A 15345-nucleotide genomic window follows, 5' to 3' on the forward strand; every position below is an offset into this window, starting at 1 on the left:
CCCTAGACCATTATCCCTCAACCCTAAACCTTAAACATTAACCCAAAACACTAAACCCTACACTCTATACCCTAAACCCAAAACCCTGAAACCCTAAACCCTAACCCAAAAACCCTAAACCCTAAACCCTAAACCCCAAAGCCAAAACTCTAAACACTAAACACTAAACCCTGAACTCTAAACACAAAACCCTAAGCCCAAAACCCTAAACCTTAATCCCTTAATCCTAAACCCAAAACCTAAACCCCAAACCCAAACCCCAAACCATAAACCCAAACCCTAAACCCTAGACCATTATCCCTCAACCCTAAACCTTAAACACTAAACCCAAAACACAAAACCCAAAACACAAAACCCAAAACCCTAAACCCAAAACCTTTAACACAACACCATAAACCCTAAACCCAAAACCTAAAACCTTAAACCCTAAACCCTAAACCCTAAACCCTAAACCCTAAGCCCTAAACCCTTAAACTAAAACACTAAAGCCTAAACCCTAAACCCAACACTCTATACTCTAAACCCAAAACCTGGAAATCCTAAACCCTAAACCCTAATCCCAAATCCCGAAACCCTAAACCATAAACATTAAATCAAAAAACCTAAACCCAAAACTCTAAACCAAAAAACCAACACCCTATACCCCTACACCCTATACCCAAAACCGTAAAACCTAAAAACCCTAATCCCTAAAACCCTAAAACCCTAATCCCTAAAACCTAAACCATAAACCCTAAACCCTAAACCCTAAACCCTAAACCCAAAAACCCTAATTCTTAAAGTAGTTAGAGTCCTAGTATGTCTCTAACTTTCCTACCTCCAAGGGAAATATCCCCTTTTCAGGTATTTTCTCCCCTTCAAGTAGTTAGAGTCCCGGTATGTCTCTATTACCTGAAGAGGGCTCAAGTCTCCTCCCACTCTTGATATCCAGAGTTTGTGTTTATACGTGGTATTTCGGGTATCTGTTTTGAATATCCCTATTGCTAGGTGCCACGTGTCCATGCATTACTGGGCAGCTAATTTGAGAGTATCAGAAACCCCCTTACTGCCTCTGAGAAGTCCTTTCAGAGGGAGTAACAATGCTTGTCTTTTTCTCTCTTTTCTTTTTTCTTTTTTCTAACCCTTTTGTCCTTTCTGTTCGGCTTTTTCCTTCGACCTAACCGAGGGAGGGCCCTTCGGTCAGGTTTGCTCAACCTTGGCTTGAGCTCCCAGCCAAGGGTGGACCCTTCAGTCAGGTCCGCTCGACCTTGGCCTAAGCCCCCAACCGAGAGAGGACCTTTCGGTCAGGTCTTCTCAACCTTTGCCTAAGCCCCAACCAAAGTAGGGCCCTTTGGTCAAGTCTACTCGACCTTGGCTTGACCTCCCAAACGAGAGTGGACCCTCTGATTAAGTCTGCTTGGCCTTAACCTAAGCCCCCAACTGAGGGAGGACCATTCAGTCAGGTTTGCTTGGCCTTGGCTTGAACCACCAACTGAGAGAGGACCCTTCGGTCAGGTCTGCTTGGCCTTAGCCTGAGCCCCCAACCAAGGGAGGACCCTTTAGTCAAGTCTACTCAACCTTGGCTTGAGCTCCCAACCGAGGGTGGTCCTTTCGGTCAGGTTTGCTTGACCTTGGCTTAAGACCCCAACCGAGGGTGGTCCCTTCCACTAGATTTGCTTGGCCTTGGCATGAGCCCCTAACCGAGGGTGGTCCCTTCAATCAGGTCTGCTCGGCCTTGACCTGAGCTCCCAACCGAGGGTACTCCCTTCGGTTAGGTTTGCTCGGCCTTGGCCTGAGCCCCCAACTGATGAGAAGGGACCAAAGGTGATACGTCACTTGTGTGCCTGACTCAAGCGGGCCTCAAGAATCCCTGCCAATGACATGTCTTGGTTATTAACAACCTCGAGGAGTCAAACTGTCATTTCCTCATTTATAAATCATGCCACTTCCCCTCATTTTGGCATCATTTCTCTCTGTCAGAGCCGTTGTCCTTTGGTCTTCTCTTCTTTTCTTCATCTTCAGTTATCTTAAGTGTCAGCATAAGTAGGTTCCCATGTCTATCTCCTTCAGTAGTGAGTCTTCATCCTCTAAGAGGACCGTGCCCAACCCTAGGGGTCGTAGCCCTGGGCGCATTCGAGGGTTGTCTTCGGATTCATCCTCTGAGTCTCCTTCGTCTCATGCCTCCTCCTCTACCGCAACACTTTGGGAATCCATAGGTGATTTGAGCTATGAGGATATCAGGGAAGGTGTTCTTGAATCCTGAGCTAAGACCGATGGCTCCATGGTAGTTGAGGCTAGGGACATAGTGTCTACTATAACCTAGGCATTGCTTGAGTTGAGGGCTTCCTACAGCATCCCGAACGAGTTCGTCCTTCGAGTCCCAAAACCCAAAGATAGGGCTAGCTATAGGAACCCCAAGGAACTGTGCTTCTATTGAGAGGCCTTCAAGGCCGGGCTTCAGCTTCCCCTTTATCCCTTCTTCAACTAGGTGTTTCGGCACTATGGTATATGTCCCGCCCTAACTCCGAATGGGTGGTGACATGTCCTTAGCTTCATTGTCTACTTCTCTCGGATTTGGAGATCCCTCTCCCTTCCTCTCTTTCTTAATTGTCTATCCCTCAGTGCTAGCAAAGGGGACTTAGGCTAGTATTACCTCAGCCCTTGGAAGGACATCAGCTATTGAATCGGTATCCTTCGTCAAGGATCCATGGTTAGAAGTTCAAGTACTTCTTCGTGAGGTTGTCGAAGGGGTTTCCCTTCAGTAATGTCTAGGACATCTCTGACTTAAAGGCTATGAACTCTTAGCCTGCCCTCTTTGGGACAGACACAGAGTCATTGGCGTTGGCCAAGAACAAGGTTCGGTGGTTGCCCGTTGAGTCTGATAGCCTTCAATCGAATGTCGTCTTATTCCAATTTGGGCTCAGCCCGGGTGAGTCCTAGGCCTACCCAAATTTGTTCTTACTTCAGCTGTTCTTACATCGTACTAATTTTCCTTGACTTTGTTGTAGTGCAACTCTCTAGGGCTGAGGTCAAGGCAGCTATGACCACAAGGCAAGCCCAGGCAAAGGAGGCCCGAGTGAGGGAAATGCAGCAAAGGTAGAAGCAAAAGGGGAAGGAGAAGAGGAAGGCCTCAACTTCAGGGCCAATCAAACCACCTTCGAAGAAGAAGAAGGGCGAGCGAGCAATCTGACTTTGGGAGCCATTCAAGCCCTAGCTGCCCAGGGCCGCGGTATGTCCACACCCCTTGGGACTCCTTCCGAAGCCCAACACCGAAGCCCAATTCTGAACCGAGGCTAGGCCAAACTTGGCTTCATCCCAAGCTGGTCTATCAAGGAGGATGACTAATTTATTTTAGGACGAGTCGCTCAGGAGTTGGTGCAGAGGGGGAACTATTTCAATTTTAAAAGTAATCGCAAGCGTATAGATCAGTGTAGCTAATCGGTCGAACACAAGGAGAGCAACCACTTTATTTTTGGCTTCTTTTAGTAATGCAAAAGTGTAACGATTGATTATGGTGATCTACTTCCACTACCGTCCTAACACAAATGCATCTAAAAACGTCCTAACCAACACAATTAGGTAAATTGGAAATTCGAATTGCAATAAAAATTGAATGACCTAACCATTCACATCTAACCCTAACCATTCATCATTAGGAATTTAAATATTCAAACCACGCAATTGAAAAGTAAATAACTAAAAGTAAAAGTGCTAAAAAGTAAATAAATAAAATAAAAGGGAATAAAGCTAGAGAGAGCCACACAAGTAGGTATCTCTACTTAACCTGAGGGATGCACCATAAATAATTTGAGCTTCGCTACTTGACCAGAGAGTGCTCTTACAAGGGCTTTTCTACTTAGCTTTGGGGGAAGGGATGCAATATAAATAAGAAAGTAAAAGGATGGTTTCATAGCTAGAGAGGTGCAAAGCCAACACATACATCTAGCCAAGGACCTTAGAGGAAAGGGAAAGCAATAATGTAAAACTGAAAATTTAAAATCTAATCTAAGAATGATGGGTAGAAAGAAGAGGGAATGAGAGGAGGGTGAGAAGACTGTTGTAGGAGCCTACTTACCTGAACTTCCATACTTCAATCCTTAAATTAAAATAACTCAATTGATTTGAAATACTACCAGCCTAAGAATTAGATCTAAACTGAATCAAATCTGAAATTGTTAGGCCTAAAGAAGACAAATCTAGAACACAAAAACTAAACTTGAAAGTGATGCTCCACAGCTTGTTCTTGTCACCTAGAATTAAGCCTAGAACTAGAAATTAAAATTATTATACCTTTGAATAACTTGAATTGCATGAACAATACTTGAAAAAAATAAACAAAGACTTGCATTAATAAAAAAATTACAAAAGTGCTTCCATAAAAAAAAAATAAGAAGAAGAACTAAAAAGAGAGAGCATAACTAAAAAATAAAAACTAGAAGAAGAAAACTAGAAAAAGAGAGGGACTAGAGAGGATGCCCTTCCCCCCCCCCCTGGTCGACCCTTTTTTATAGGAATAGGGAGAGAGGAGAAAACAATTTAGGGAATGGTTTCCAATTTGGTGGGGATTTGGAAAATAGTGGTGATGAGGTGGAAAATAGGAATTAAGAGAAAAAGGGAGAGAAAAGAGGAGAACGCCCAAGGGTGGATCCCTTGGGCAATTTTATGATGAGGTGGAGGGGAGAGAATGGAGAAAAGAGAAAAAATCTCCACGGTTTTTTTTATTTTTTTTCCCTTTTTTATTTTTTCTTCCCTTTTTTTCTATTTTTTCTCCTTTATTTTCTTCTTTTTCTCTCTCTCTTCAAACTTGTGCACAAACCAACCTAACACGATTTCTACTTTCCTTGCTTTGCTAATTTGGACATGTTCTAACTGAGTAGGAAATTTCAACCATGCCCCTTGCTTTAAGTGATGAGTAGGAGAGAGAAAATCTTTCAAAAAAATCTCCAAAAAATAGCAGCCAAGAGGTTTGAACTTGAGACCTCCTAGTGAGCAAGGGATTTTTGCACACCACAACTCACCAACTACGCTAGGTAGTTGTTGTTACCAAAAAAGAATCTTCAATCACTTAAGGGGGGTTATTTGATCTTTATTGGCATTTAAAATATTCCTTGTACACCTGGGACAACTGCAAATGGGCTGGTTTTGCATCTTAGTTCAGTTCTGATCCATTATTCTTTTTCTGACCCAAAAAGAATAATCACTTGTATAGGTAACCAAACGGATGTGTACTTTTAATGCAACAAATCCATCTTGCTTAGAATTTCGTCCTCTTCGCAATCATGAAAAGAAGTAGGACCTCTTTACATGTAAAATTGGAGATATGGCACCCGATAGTCCTTAAGGCCTTGAAAAAATAAAACCTACAAAAATAGAGTAAAACCCAAGGTAGCTCCATTCTAAATATTTAAAATGCATACTTTTATACCCTAGATTTTACACATAAATGTGCTCATCAGAATTCCCCCACACTTTGACTTCGCTAATCCTCGAGCAAAATAACAAGGAAAAAAAAGAATAAAAAGTAAAAACCTAACTCACTTTTATAAGAATCACGGTTGTGCAACAAGCCTTTAAACCCCTAGGTTACCCTAGTGGATGAGTTGTGTCTCATGGGTGTTTGCAATGAATATACACCCAAAAATCAGATAAGTAAAGTAAATCCAACCTTCGCTAAGGGTCAAGGCCATACCGATCTGGAGCAAATATAATTTCTCTTACACTTGATCTAGAGACCCTCACACTTGAATTTTTAGTACTCCATATCAATTCTAGGCACAAGCATATTTCTTAATTTGGAACTCACATTGTCTCTTCCAAAACATCCTTATCTTAAGGCAAAATCACTTGTGAAGTAATAGGGAACCAAGGACTAAAGCGTTGGAGTGTTTTCGACTAAACATGTTACCAAGGCATTGATCACATTTGCACATACTTTCCTGCTATGTGATTTTCTTTCTCTTTTTTCTTTTTTTTCATGATAAACTCTATCCTACTCCACTATTATTGGCCTGAATGACATGGTAGAGCAAACACCAAACACCCAAGATACTTTCTAGCCTCGCATTTTGTATAAGCCCACATAGGCAGTGATGCCAGAGTTTTTTCAAAAATTTCTTCCCTAAGAGTTTCGATCAAGACACCACACTTCTTAAGGCGCAATGCCCTGTCGAGTTCTAAGGAAATCAACTCTTACTTTTCATTTTATATCACTTTCCACACTTCATTTAAAATTGTGTATTTGTCAACTTATGCCAATCTAAAAAGGTCTCAACTCCAAATCAAGAGTACAAGGACCCCCACAGACTTACATATGGTCCACTATAAAACAAGGGTCTCTTATTTTTCAAAAGAGAGTCCCATCTCAAGACAGAGGCTTGTTTCTTTTTTCTTAATAGAGTTTTTATGGTTCAAGATGGGTACCTCAATCAAATTATTACTTTCATACATCAAGCAACCGAAGGTATGATCATTAGCCAAAAGCCAAAGTAGGACTTCATCCTTAACAAGCTCAAAAACAAAAAGTAAAACAATCATAAACAAAGGGGGAAAAACAAAAGAACAAAAAGAAACTGGTTTCCCTCCCCCACACTTAAGTCATGCAATATCCTCAATGCATGGAAAGAATTAAAAGCAAAGACAATGCAAGGGGGTTATTCCTGGGAAAGAGTCAGTCATTTATGTAAAGAGAGGTTCATGGAGATCCATGACCTCTTCTAGAGCAGAAGATGACAACTCAATGAAGGGCTTCAACTTATGGGTGATCCCATATTTCTTCATGAGGGCCTCAAATGATCTATTGCAAAAATGCTTGCCGCTATCAAAAATGTAATCAATGACCCTATTATCCATCCACTTTAGAATTTCTTTTTGAATGACTTCCTTCACCACTAGGTTAGCTCTCCTTTAGGGTTCTAAGGGCTCTGTAGGTGGTTGGAGACTCCAAACCTCAGACATAATTTCATCATCAAAACCACCCAATTTTTCATAAACTTTTGAAATTAAGAATCAAAATCAATATCAAAATATGACTCAATGGAATCTAGAATTTCTTGGAGCATATGAACTTCTTTCTCATAGGGATTTGGTTGCTTACCCGACCTAAAGATATTAAAATCCACAGAAGTGTTGCCAAAAGAAAGTTTCATGTTACCGTTCCTACAATTAATTATGGCGTTGCTGGATGCAATGAACGATCTGCCAAGAATAATTGGGCTCTGATCCCAAATGTTAGCAACTGATTGGGTATCTAAAACAATAAAATTAACAGAGAATAAAAATTCCCCAACTTTAAGTAAGACATCCTCAACCATCCCATTAGGAATCTTAACAGATCTATCTGCCAACTGAAGAGTAGTTCTAGTGACTTTCAATTCTTCCAATCCTAGTTGCTTATACACATAGTAAGACAAAAGATTCACACTTGTGTCAAGGTCAATTAAAGCATGCTCAATATAGGTGTTGCCTATGACACAAGCTATGGTAGTGCTCCCTGGATCCTTATACTTAGCGGCTATAGGCTAAGTAATTATGGAACTAATGTTACCTGCCAAGAACGTCTTTTTGGGCACATTAGTGATACGTATGTGAGTACACAAATCTTTCAGGATCTTTGCAAAAGAGGAGATCTAGAATATGGCGTCCAAAAGAGGGATGTTCACTTCTACCTTTTCGAAGACTTCTCAAATCTTGTCCATGGAAGTAGTCTTCTTTTTGTTTATTAAACGATTAGGAAAGGAGACAGGAGGAACATAGGGACTGTTAGAGATTTTCCCTTTTTTAGAAGAATCATTTTTGGTTTCCTCAACCAAATTATCTTTAGTTTTAGAAGAATCTTTAGGTTCATCAGACGAACCTGGAACAAAAGGCACAGTTGTGTCCTCAACAAAAGGAGAGTTAACAAGAGTAATAGATGTGGAAGATTTAGGAACACTCTGTTGGTACTCTCAGCCACTCTTAATGGCATAAACAACATTATATTGGTTGGAGGGCCCTTGTTGGGTCTGACCTTGTACTACATTCAATGGTGCATTAGTTGGTGCTTGTGAACTAACCGACTGATAATGCCTAAGGTTAGGCTCAAGTTGACTAGGCAAAGTTCCTTTCTCCCTCTCAAGCAAAATTGAGACAACTTGGGTGAGTTCTCTCGTAAGATTTTGATGGCTTGTCATGAGGAGGGTCATATTCTTTTCTAAATCACTTACACTTCTTGCCTCTCTAGTATTGGTAAACTCAGGGGGTTTCTGATAAGATGATAGGAGAGGGAGCTTAGGGAAACTAGCCTGAGGTCCTACATTTGGCATAAGAAAAGTATTTGGGACAAAAGGTTATTGTGCAAATGGAGGCCTTTAGTGTCTAGGTTAACCTTGACTATGGAAATCTGAAGGCCCTACTTGGTTGCTCTGGTTCCAAGAGAAATTTGGGTGATTTCTCTATCCTGGATTGTAAGTGTTACTATATGGATTATTCTGATATAAGGCATTCACACTTTCATTGGAGCTGCCCCAGAGGTGTTGTGGTATTCTTCTATGACATGTCCAAGGGACTGACACTAAGCACACATCTTAACCAAATTGACTGATGATGGCTCTATAGGAACAATAACATTAATCCTTTTGATTAGGCTATCTAAGTGGGCTTCCTTGGCTACTATCCCATCCATAAAATAACCTTTCCCTCCTATGGTTCTTTCACTTTCATGAGTTGATTCCCACTCACGGGTTTTTTTACTGAGTCATGTAAGAATTCCCATGCTTTTCCTTCATCTGTAAAGGATGTGAATCCCCCAGGGCACATAGACTCTATCATTTTCTTAGTTGGGTAATCAATACCCTCATAAATTACTTGGCATAAATGCCACAAGTCTAGGCAATGGTGAGGGAATTCTTAGAGTAGATCCTTGAATCTCTTCATAAGTTTGGAAAAGAACTCACTAGGCTTTTGCCTAAACTGAAGCATATCACTTCTAAGCTTATTGATCTTGTGAGTTGGGAAAATTTTCTTGAGGAAAATAACTGTGAATTTTTTCTATGTGGCTATGGAATTTGTGGGTAACCCATACAATCGCTTCTTAGCTTGGTCATTCAATGCAAAAGTGGTGAACCTAAGTTTAATAGCATCATAATAAAGTTGTTGGATCTTAATCAGAACACATACCTCTTCAAATTCCATTAGAAATAGGTATGCATCCTCAGAGGTCAGCCCATGGAAGTGGGGCAATATAGTGATGAATTAAGATTTGAGCTCAAAATTATTGCCCTGGGCTTGTGGTAGAACTATGCAGGAAGGTTGGGCTGATCTAGCTAGGTAAAACCTATCTTTTAAAGATTTAGGTGGAGGGTTTTATTATTGGTCAAGGTTTCCCATAATGAAAGGTATTGATGAGAGTATACGTATAGGATTCCCACTTATGGGATTGCTTCTTTTTAACTGATTCACTGTATTACTACCCGCCCAGCACTCATGCAACAAAACACTATCCACAACTAGAATAAGACAAACCACAAACACAAAAAGAATGAAAAAAAAATTTGAGAACTTTTTCCTGATTTTTTTTTTTTTAGCTTACCGACAAGGATCGAGGGTTGCTCAGGCCAATTCCTGAGGTACTGCCACAGGGCAAAACCTGTCTTTATCATACTGTGAGGCTTGGCAACCTCCATCGATACAACTATTATTGCAAGCTATTCTTATCAGGAATTCAATAAAAGAAAAAACAAAAAACAAAACAAAGCAAACAAAGCACTCCAATTTACCAAAAGAAAACGAAAAATAACATGGAACTATCTTCCTAGCAACGGTGCCAAAAACTTGTTTGAATTTTAAAAGTAACTGCAAGTATACGGATCAGTGTAGCTAATGGGTCAAACACAATGAGAGCAGCCACTTTATTTTTTGCTTCTTATAGTAATGCGAAAGTGTAACGATTGATTATGATGATAGACTTCTACTACCGTCCTAATACAAATGCATCTAAAAACGTCCTAACCAACACAACTAGGGAAATTGGAAATTGGAATTGCAATAAAAATTGAATGACCTAACCATTCACATCTAACCCTAACCATTCATCATTAAGAATTTAAATACTTAAACCACGCAAATAAAAAGCAAATAACTGAAAGTAAAAGTGCAAAAATAAAAAGTGCTGAAAAGTAAATAAATAAAAAAAAAAGGGGAATAAAGCTAGAGAGAGGCACACAAGTAGGTATCTCTACTTAGCCTGAGGAATGCACCATAAATAATATGAGCTTTGCTACATGACCAGAGAGTACTCTTACAAGGGCTTTTCTACTTAGCTTTAGAGGAAGGGATGCAATATAAATAAGAAAGTAAAAGGATGGTTCCATAGCTAGAGAGGGCCAAAGCCAACACATGCATCTAGCCAAGGACCTTAGGGGAAAGGGAAAGCAATAATGTAAAACAGAAAATTTAAAACATAATTTAAGAATGATGGGTAGAAAGAAGAGGGAATGAGAGCGGGTGAAAAGACTACTGTAGAAGCCTACTTACTTGAACTTCCATACTTCAATCCTTAAATTAAAATAACTTGATTGATTTGAAATACTACCAGCCTAAAAATCAGATCTGAACTAGATCAAATCTGAAATTGTTAGGCCTAGAGAAGACAAATCTAGAAGAGAAAAAATGAACTTGAAAAAGATGCTCCACAGCTTGTTCTTGTCACCTAGAACTAATCCTAGAACTAGAAATTAAAATTATTACACCTTTGAATAACTTGAATTGCATGAACAATAAAGACTTGAAAAGCACAAACAAAGACTTACATTAATAAAAAAAAAATTACAAAAGTGCTTGTATAAAAATAAAAAACTAAGAAGAAGAACTAGAGAGAGAGAGAGAGAGAGAGAGAGAGCATAACTAAAAAAACTAGAAGAAGTAACTAGAAAAAGAGAGGGACTAGAGAGGACACCCATCCCCCCTTGGTCGACCCTCTTTTATAGGAATAGGGAGAAAGGAGAAAATGATTTGGGGAAATTGGGTTTCCAATTTTGTGGGGATTTAGACAATCATGGTGATGAGTTGGAAAATGGGAATTAGGAGAAAAAGGGAGAGAAAATAGGGAGAAAAGAGGAGAACACCCAAGGGTGGATCCCTTGGCCAATTTTATGATGAGGTGGAGGGGAGAAAATGGAGAAAAGAGAAAAAATCTACATGATTTTTTTTCTTTATGTTTCCATTTTTTTCTTTCCTTTTTTGCCTATTTTTTCTCCCTTACTTCCTACTTTTTCTCTCTCTTCAAACTTGCGCTCAAACCCCCCTTACACGATTTCTACTTTCCTTACTTTGCTGATTTGGACATCTTCTAATTGAGAAAGAAGTTCCATCCATGTCCCCTTGCTTTAAGTGATGAGTAGGAGAGATAAAATCTTTCAAAAAAAATCTCCAAAAAATTAGTAGCTAAGAGTATCGAACTTGAGACCTCCTGGTGAGCAAGGGATTTTTGCACACCACAACTCATCAACTATGCTAGGTAGTTGTTGTTACTAAAAAAGAACCTTCAATCACTCAAAGGGGGTCCATCGATCCTTGTTGGCATTTGAAATATTCCTTGTACACCTGGGACAACTGAAAACGGTCTGGTTCTGCATCTCGGTTCAGTTCTGATCCATTTTTCTTTTTCTGGCCCAAAAAGAATAATCACTTGTTTGGGTGACCAAACGGATGTGTACTTTTAATGCAGCACATCCATCTTGCTCAAAATTTCATCCTCTTCACAACCATGAAAAGAAATAGGACCTCTTTATGTGTAAAATTGGAGATATGGCATCTGATATTTCTTAAGGCATTGAAAATAGAAAATCTGCAAGAAGAGAGTAAAACCCAAGGTAGCTCCATTTTAAATATATAAAATGCATTCTTTTATACCCTAGATTTCACACATAAATGTGCTTATCAGGAACCTCCTGAGGGATGCTTCTGAGGCCCAGAAATAGGGGACATCGACCCTGATTACTAGTATCTGCGTCTTCATGGCGGGGGTAATTCTTCAGCCTTCGTAGTTCTTCTTCCTCCTTTTCTCTCCTTTTTTTTTATGAATTGATTATGTGTTTTCTTAGGCCCAGAACCAGGTTGCTCAACTTACCATCTGAGCCGAATGCTTGGTGAGGGACCTCGAGAGGTCCAAACTGGAGAAGACACGAGCCTCGAGAATGAGCGTTCCCTCCTTTACAAGAAGGTGGAGCACCTGGAGGCCAATCTCCTTCGGGCCCACTAAGAGCACGACCGTGAGCTTTTGGAGCTGAAGGTGTAGATGTCAGAGAAGCTTTGGGAGGCAAGGCCCGAGGGGTCAAAAGGTATAAGGGCACAGAGGAGTATTAGGAGGAGGTGAAGCAGGCCACCACTCTGGGACACGCCATAGGCACCATTGAGGTTCGAGACTGGATTCTCGAGCACTACCCTGAGGTCTCCTTCGAATGGAGTGGCCTGATCTTTGAGGATGAGGGAGGTGAAGTGGCCCTTGTCATCACTAAGGTGGCCGAGGGTGAGGAGAGCGATGATGAAGAGGTAGTTCGGCTACCTCATGAGGTTCCTCTGACCCCCGACCGTTGTGGCTTCGACTAAGATGTCCCTACCGAAGACGAGACCACTTTGCCAACGGATGTTCTATGAAGGCCCTTCCCCTCTTTTTTATATCTATAATTTTGACCTTCGGGCCTTGCTATGTAATCACGGCCTTCGATCTCCCTTCTTGTACTTGCCCTTGATGGGCTTATATTTTAATGAATGAACTACTTGGTCTTTCGACTTCTCTTCTATGTCTTCTTTTTTCTTTTGTGTACTCTATAATCAGTCCAAAGATCAAAGATGGATACAAGTGTAATTAATGAGTGCATACTCGATAGCTAAAGTCAAACGCTTGACACCAAGACCCCACGCTTAATTGTTGACCGAGGCTCGAAGGCTAGTACTTAGGTAACTTTTGAGAAGTATGCTGCCTGACCAAGGTCCGAAGGCTAATACTTGACTGAGATTGAACATTTGTAACACTTGTGCATATGGGGTATGTCTTGGCCTGATGACCGAAACCCAATACTTGGGTAATAAATATGGGTGTGTTTATGTCTCAACCCTATTAGTTGAGATACGTTATCTAGCCGAGGGTCAAAAGCCCCTTTTTTTTTAGTCTCTGGGTGAGCCTCTTCAGCTATCTTTAGTTGAGGGCGCCCGGCTCCGTTAGGATAGTTGTATAAGGTCGTGTTCTCCGTCAGGTCTGCTCAGCCTTGGCCTGAGCCCTCAACCAAGGGAGGACCCTTCAATCAGGTATGCTCGGCCTTGGCTTGAGCTCCCAACTAAGGGTGGTCCCTTCGATCAGGCCTGTTAGGCCTTGGCTTGAGCCCCTAACTGAGGCTGGTCCCTTCGGTCAGGTCTACTCGGCCTTGGCCTGAGCTCCTGACCAAAGCAGTAGCCTTTTGTTAGTGTTTTTGGTTCCTAAATGTTATGTAATTGTCTGAGACCATTTTTCCGTGAACCAGCTTTTTATAAAATCCTCTGGAACGTTAGGGAATGAACAAACTACAAATTGAAAGTCCTACCTTTTAAAAATTAACAAAATGCTGAAAGATCAAAATATAATAGTCGAAACGAAACTAAACATATATAAACATGTATGCTACCGGTAGAATTTCCTTAGGTTTTTCAAGTTCCATGATCGGGGTACCCTCTCTCCCCCCATAGTTTCCAAGTGATAGGAGCCAGGTCGTATCACTCTGGAGACTCTGTAGGGTCCTTCCTAATTTAGTACCAACTTTCGTTGGTGCCTCAGATCTGACATTTCTGCTCTTCTTAAGACGAGGTCTCCGACTCTGAACTTGTTTCTTCGAACCTTAGAATTGTAGTGCCTTGCTACCTTCTATTGGTAACCTATAATTCTTCCTTACGAGTCTTCTTGTAATTCATATAGGAGGTCCAAGTTAGCCCGGAGGCCCTCATTATTTGAGCCTTCGTCATAATATTGGATCCTATAGGTTATGGCTCCAATCTCGACCGGTAGTACAACTTCGGTGCCATAGGTTAGAGTGAAAGGGGTTTCTCCCATTACTGACCTTTCTGTCATTTGGTAGGCCCAAAGAATGCTATGTCGTTCATTTACCCATAGCCCTTTGGCATCATCTAGCCTTTTCTTTATTCCCTACAAAAGTGTACGATTTGTTACCTCTGCCAACCCATTAGTCGGGGGTAGCCAACTAATGTTTTTCTGTGCTCAATGTTGAGTGCTTCATAGAATGATCTGAAAGTGGGGTTCGCGAATTGAGTTCCATTGTCAGTTACTACCACTCTGGGTATTCCAAACTGATAGACCACTGTTCTTTGGAAGAAGTCTTAGATGTTCTATTCCGTTATGGTCGCCAGTGCTTCGGCCTTCGCCCATTTCGTGAAGTTAGTAGTCAACTGTTACCATTGCGAATTTCCTTTTCCATGTTGCCAGTGAGAAGGGCCCCAAGATGTCCATTCCCCACATGGCGAAGAGTACTAGGTTTGACAAGGATGATAGCTCTGTGGCATGTTGTCAGGGAACTGTTGCGAACATCTGGCACTTCAGGCACTTCCTGAAAAATTCTTCTGAATCTTTCTTCATTGTTGGCTAGAAGAGGCCTTGTCGTAGCACTTTATGCACTAAGGCCCTTGCACCCAGGTATTGACCACATATTCCTTTATGTACCACTTTGAGGGCATATTCGGCATCGATAGGGAGCAAGAAGTGTGTCGATCTGATCCGTACTCTTCTTGCCCCATCCCTATCGTCAGGAAGTGATTGTTCTTTTAGATATTTAGCTATGGGGCCCGTCCAGCATGGGCTGCCTTCTTCTATTGGTAGCGTCTCTTGGCAATATTTGGTGCTCGGCTGAGGTAGCACCTCGAAGTACACTAAGTGTCCCAATTCTATGAAGGCCGAAGTTTCTAGTTGCGACAGTGCATCCGCGTGAGCATTCTCTACACACAGCACTTGCTTCACCTTGAACTCTTTAAAGGCAGCCACTTTTTCTTGTACCTTCTTTAAGTATTCTGCCATCTTGTGCTCGTTTGACTCATAGTTGCCACTCACTTGTTGTACTATAAGCTACCCGTCACTGTGCACTACTAGCCTTTGTACCATCAGGCTTCGTGCCATATTTATTCTGGCTATTAGTGCCTCGTATTCGGCTTCGTTGTTGGAGGCATTGAAGTCGAACTGCAAGGCAGACTCGACTATGAATCCTTTGGGACTAATGCGTATGATCCCTACCCCACTACCTAATCTATTAGAGGTGCCATACAGTATCCAAGCCCTGTCCTCTTCATCCTCGATTGGTTCATGTGTGTCATCTGGGAATGTTGTTTCGGCTATGAAATCAGCCAGGGCTTGGG

General features: G+C 41.2%; 1 non-coding gene across 1 annotated transcript; it reads left to right on the forward strand.

Moving 5' to 3' along the window:
• The first annotated feature begins 8842 nt into the window (after positions 1-8842).
• Positions 8843-8949, forward strand: LOC122058553. The gene has a single exon (XR_006133843.1). It is a non-coding gene; the product is annotated as a small nucleolar RNA R71 (small nucleolar RNA).
• Positions 8950-15345: the final 6396 nt, after the last annotated feature.

Source organism: Macadamia integrifolia, chromosome 12 (genome assembly GCF_013358625.1).
Source record: "Macadamia integrifolia cultivar HAES 741 chromosome 12, SCU_Mint_v3, whole genome shotgun sequence".
Lineage (NCBI taxonomy): Eukaryota > Viridiplantae > Streptophyta > Magnoliopsida > Proteales > Proteaceae > Macadamia > Macadamia integrifolia.